The 5,731-nt window shown below is 39.7% G+C and overlaps 1 protein-coding gene across 2 annotated transcripts in view; it reads right to left on the bottom strand.

Moving 5' to 3' along the window:
• Positions 1 to 3,524, bottom strand: part of LOC108745949 (5-hydroxytryptamine receptor 2A-like) — a 127,709-nt gene extending 124,185 nt beyond the window's left edge. Inside the window, exon 1 of one of the 2 annotated variants that reach the window (XM_018482381.1) lies at positions 3,471 to 3,524. The gene's annotated coding sequence lies outside the window, so the exon portion shown is untranslated. Of the gene's footprint in view, positions 1 to 3,368 lie in introns of both variants that reach the window. The other variant, XM_018482382.1, reaches the window with a different exon arrangement.
• Between the last annotated feature and the right edge of the window lie 2,207 nt (positions 3,525 to 5,731).

The raw sequence follows: 5,731 nt of genomic DNA, 5'->3' as shown, positions 1-5,731 counted from the left end.
AATTGATATTTACATTATGATGATTATTATATATATATATTTCTCTTTTAAAAATTTAACTATAAAATAAAAATTATAAAATGACAAAAACTATTAGCGATATATGAACTTTAATCTTTAACTACTCAATTTTTTTTCATAGCTTTCCAGAGCGCGCGGCTTTAAAGGGAATTCATGGCCGGAGCTTTGAATGATAGAAAAATTAGTTTCACCCAGTGGCGAGCGTAACAGTTTGAGATTTTATTGTTCCCCAAAATCCATTCGCAATAAAGAACGTTACAAATCGACGACGGGATTTGGGACGCGGGAGAAATACGGATAGTACCGTCGAGTGTAAGCAATTCGTAACTGTTTAACTCGTGCAGTTTGCCAAGACACAAGAAGAGCCTAACAAAAGTTCTCGGCGCTGCCGTTAAAGTTAAGAGTGAGGTATATTTCAAGGAACGCCTGAATATTTATTTTTCTTAATTTTATTGCATAGTCGCTATTAAAAAGGATGCATTTATTATTAGCGAAACGCCTTGAAAGTAGAAGCACAATTTTACAAAACAATCGAAACTCAACGGAAAAAAATTCTTATTCAGATCTTATTTGTTAATAAAGATACTAAAAAGAATAAGAATCTTTGAATAACTTAATCTTGAATAATTTAAATTCACGTAAAAACATTTTTGAAGAAGGTTCTTATCTACGTCTACTCAATTTCGGTCTGATATCACTTAAATTCTAACAAACATTTAATATCTTAAAGAAATGCGATGAGGAGAAGGTATTAATTAAATTTTGTTATTATCGATAGCCACTTAATTCTCCCACGTCAAACTTCGTTAAGAAATTCGTGGCCAGTCAACGGCTGAATTTTAAACAGTGAAAAAAGTCGGTCATGGTCAGACCAATACTATCCGTAACTACTTAATCTCTGTGGCAATTCACATTTTACACGAGACACACGCTTTTTATCAATAAGAATGTATTGAAAAGTACAATTCCAGTTACATTTAACACAGTAATTAGTTAATTCTCACTTTCTCCCGAGGGATGGCGATGGGAAAACCGCAAAGAGCTTTCGTCTTGTTTACTCGGTCAATTTATCGCGCTTGCTGCTCGCTTCCTGAAATCGAGTGTCAGTCTCGACAGTGAGATGCGCGGGCCTTAGCACGAGACTCGGCCCTTTTTTAATAAATAAAACCCTTCGTGAGGACGGACTTCGTGAGCTCCTTTGGGATCGGTAGAGGACAACTGAGAAAAATTCAATTTGTCATCCCACTGCACCATCCTACGAAATCGAATTTTTCCTGCAGTACGCGAGAAAGGAGGCACAAAACGAACATAAGCACCAGAACATGCGAATGAAGCCTGCTGCAAAATGTAAATCTTTATCGAGACGTTATTTTGTCATAGAGGATGTAGATTGATCTATTAAGAATAATTGAACTTAATAAAATTTAGCGAAGAATTAAGCGATCCTTCCTATTTTTTAATTCTATTTTTGGAAAGTGGCAGCATATTAATTGAATCGATAATTTTTAACTAATGTTTATGCAACGCGCGCACACACACACACACACACACACACACTCTCTCTCTCTCTCTCTCTCTCTCTCTCTCTCTCTCTCTCTCTCTCTCTTTCTTTCTGTCATATTCTAGTAGATCTCTTCATTACGAAGCACCTTTGATGTCGATCTCTCGAAGGGTGATCAACATTGAGATCGTCTGAGTTGGAAATTATCCTAAACCGAGAGGAACTTCATTTCCGCGGTATAATCTCAATCAGTGGATAATATCCCGTAGTCGATTCGAATTCTCTCACGAAGGAATAGATCGAGATTTCAAGACTCGAGGGATATGGTTCCGAATTTTTCAATTTGTCTGATACCTCTGTTCCGCCGGCGGCGATAATCGGCTAGCAATCGAGTTCACGGCTCGGAGATCGAGGGAGATCGTCGCGGCTAGTATCCATGATCTTGTGAGAGAAAGGGGGATAATCGCGGTGGCAAATATCGGAGAATGGTCGCGACGGCTATGTTTGCTCCACAGCCATCCTAAGCCGCAAATAACGAGGAAGGTTGGCCGACGGTAGGATACGATCGGGATCCCGTATATCCTTTACGATATTTCTGTTCTATCCTTTCTTTTCTTTCTCTTTGCCTCGTTTTTATCTCTCCTCCTCTATCACTTCTGAATAACAGACGTGTGTCGACGGGTCTTCATTTTTATTGCTGTATCGAACGGAGACGGGGAACTATAGAAAAAAGGTTTCTCCGAAAGCGAGCATGGCAATCTGCCATCGATGATCGGATAGAAAATGTAAAATTGCAATCCGCGGTCACTGCACGTTTGTTTGCCTGCGAGCAACAAGTTATACACCATAACCAACGGCGTACAAAAGAGAACGGGAAAGTGGACGGACGATTCCGCTGTCTATTCCGACCGTTTATTTCGAGGCGGAAGACAGCCAAGTTTCAAAAAGCGAGTTTCACAGGCTTGTTGATTAACGCTAACCGTAGTTTAATTAATCCTCTTTTTTGCTGATTGTGTCAATTGTAATACGAAATATAATTTGACGTGTTGTCGATGGGAATATTCTCTGGAAATATTCCCTGATTATGCTAATCATCACGTCATTCATTCTCTTTGTAAGGTAGATGGAGAACGAAGTTGAGCCGAATTGCATCAATCATGTAGGGCGAGCAAATCTGGCTCAGCGATTGGCTATCTCTTTGTAGATCATAGTTCTACCTACGATATGAACAGGGAGAGAGAAAATTGACTTAACCGATGTCAGAACCCTAAGCGACGTTAGTACAGCCAACCCTCAGTCAATCACGGTTTGCGTTAATCGACGTTGGTGAAACTAGCCCGTAGGAAATTCAGTCCTGGATCTGCCAAATAACGCCTGTATCCACTGAATCCACATTCATGTTTGAAAGTTCCATTTACCTACTTGAGTAAGATGCAAATAAGATGCAATTTTTAAATCTGTAGTAGTATTTCGCAAATTAGGTATACATACGTATTACGACTAAACTTTTTTAATTGATCTTATAAACTTTTGAAAACAAATATAGATTTAGTGGATCGCAAACGCAAGTTTTAAATTGGAAGCACGAACGAGCAGAAGTTTGAAAGAGGAAGAATAAAACTTTGAAGTTGCCTCGGTCAGTCCTCGCGATCGCGATCAATCAACGCGCATCTTGACGCACGCTACGATCGAAGACGTATCGCATGAGGATTCTTCCCGAGGGGGGAGGGAGAGGGAAGAAGAGGGGAAGGGGAGGGGGGGGGAGAAATAAGGAAACGCGAGAGTCGGAAGAGAGAGGTCTTCCAGTGCACACGTCCTCTCGCGAAATTAACCAGGAGAAAATTACACGTAAGCATGTAAGTCCCAAATTTGTCGTGCGCGTAGCTGCGAGTTTGTAAGAGCGTCGCGTGGATCTCGATCCTTTTTTTGTTACGTTCGTTTGCGTTACCGATGTGCCACCGGTGATCGGCGACGGACAGTGGGCGATCCGGTGGTCCGGAGTACCGTGACAGTACTGGTACTGTAGAGTTTGTTATCGAGTAGCGCGGCGTCGCGAGCGAGAGAGAGGCAAAGCGCCGGGGTGGTGGCAGCTTTGCTTGGCTGACAAGTAGATAGGACCGGGTACCACGCAAGCGCCGATTCAACCCTCCCCGTTCGTCACCCTTCCGACGATCCACCCTGCCCTACCCCTCTGGATCCCACTGTACGCTCGCACGTCGCCCAAACCCACATCCAGCCCTTCGATCCTCTTTCGTTCTCTCACCGGCTGGCTTTCTCTATACCTCTTCACCTCTCGATACCCTCGGGCGAACCCGGCCCTTCGACTTTTCCTCGCTTTTCCATCTTCTTCTGATCGCGCGAACGTCCTCCGAGATTCGATTTGCCACCCTCGCGCACGCGAGAAATCACTGATCTTCGACCAAGCACGGGGATGTGACGACGACGACGACGACGACGACGACGACAACAGCGATACGACTCGAATTGGCGATGACATTTTCGCGATGCGTATCATCGCGTCTTAAATAATGAGCATGCTTCCGAGAAGAGCTCTCGATACTTGTACGCGAAAGCAGCTTATAAGAGCGATCGTGAGTATTCACGATTAATTTTTTTCATGCAACTTTATAATATCATCGTTGCTTTTTTTTTCTCTTTTAATTGAAAAGATTCGTGATAATATTTTTCGAGTTCTAAAGAATATATATAAAAAGGTATACGATAACTAAAAATAAATAAATATTAAATAACATGATTTGATATGCGAGAATATTATATTAAATAAATTGCGTTATTGATTGAAAAATCAATATTATAGAATTTAATTAATGGCAAACTATTTTTGGATTTTGTGAATAGAATAACGAAAATAATCTAAAGGATTATGCTTTTCCTGATGTCTTGAAATTTAGCATTGTCTCGTTTCAACGGTTAAAAGTACTTCGTTCCTGCAATTACTCGCTTATCGTTAATCTCGAGCTAGAATTATATTTATTGGTCTGAATTACAACGCTTGAATAATTACAACAGTCTACTGACAGCTATCCGTAGTGTAGATTCCGTCATTCTTATCTATCCTCGGCCGATAAACGATTCCCGTTAACGCACGTCAGATGAAAATGAGCGAAATGTGGAGTATTAAAGATTTTTTTTATAAGCAAGGGGGGACAAGACAATGGGTGAGTAAAGCGTAAGTTAAGCGACGTTAAGTCTCTCTTCTCTTGCAAGTTCTTAAATTTTCTTTTCAACGGGGAAAGCAGTTTCTAGCGGCGCGATAACAGGTGACCCAGACTGTCCTATAAAAAAATACTACATACATAGCGCCGAGTAATCAGAGATTCATGCAGCAATAATTTATATTTCGAAAGTGCTCTACATCGTTACATATGTAAATTCTTTATTTACACAGTTTTTGTTTTAATATTATATATTGAAACGTTATTGTTATTACAAAAGGTTTTTTTCAATTACTTTAAATACGGAAAAAAATGAATGAACGGATTTAGATTTAATATACTGAAAGTACGTTTTAAAAGTTCCAGAGTATATGTGCTTTCCATTAGAACTATAGATATTTAAGGCAGGTTCCCAAAAACAACTTCCCGTATTCATTGTCTCAAAAACCAACAGAGGCTATTTTGCTTTCCCTTCCGACCAAAAGCCCTCTTTGAACCACTAAGTTCTTAGAATTCTGCGTTTTAGTACCCTTTTACTATCCTTTTGCCCTATGGACTCTCGTAGGCGATTTTGCCCTTTAACCGCATATAGAAATAGAAGGTAGATAGACATAATGGTATGTCACGTGTTTAGGAGTTCGTAACCTTTTATTTCGATATTTCAGATGTTTTTACGCATCCCCATTTTATTCGGCACAAATAATAGAATTGAATGTATATTTACATAAGAGAGATTTATATAATTTCCTTTATCCTCGCTAATCAGAACGTATTCTTATTTATCACGAAATTATGTCGCAACCTTTAGCTTGCGAGTCAATACGTTGTCATTACGCTATTCATATATATAAGAATAGATTTATATCAGAAAAACGGAGAAGGAGAGAAGGAGAGGAAACAAAAAGTGACGGTGGAAAATATCTGCCATTATGATCCTATTATTTTTATATGACGAAATTGCTTTTCCTGTCCATTATAAGTTAAATAACGGAGCTTAATTCTAAATCCTCTTACATCAAGGAAACATTTTTTG

This window comes from Trachymyrmex septentrionalis, unplaced genomic scaffold (genome assembly GCF_001594115.1).
Source record: "Trachymyrmex septentrionalis isolate Tsep2-gDNA-1 unplaced genomic scaffold, Tsep1.0 scaffold16, whole genome shotgun sequence".
NCBI lineage: Eukaryota > Metazoa > Arthropoda > Insecta > Hymenoptera > Formicidae > Trachymyrmex > Trachymyrmex septentrionalis.
The sequence above is the reverse complement of the archived record's forward strand: the minus strand, read 5'-3'. Positions and strand labels throughout refer to the sequence as shown.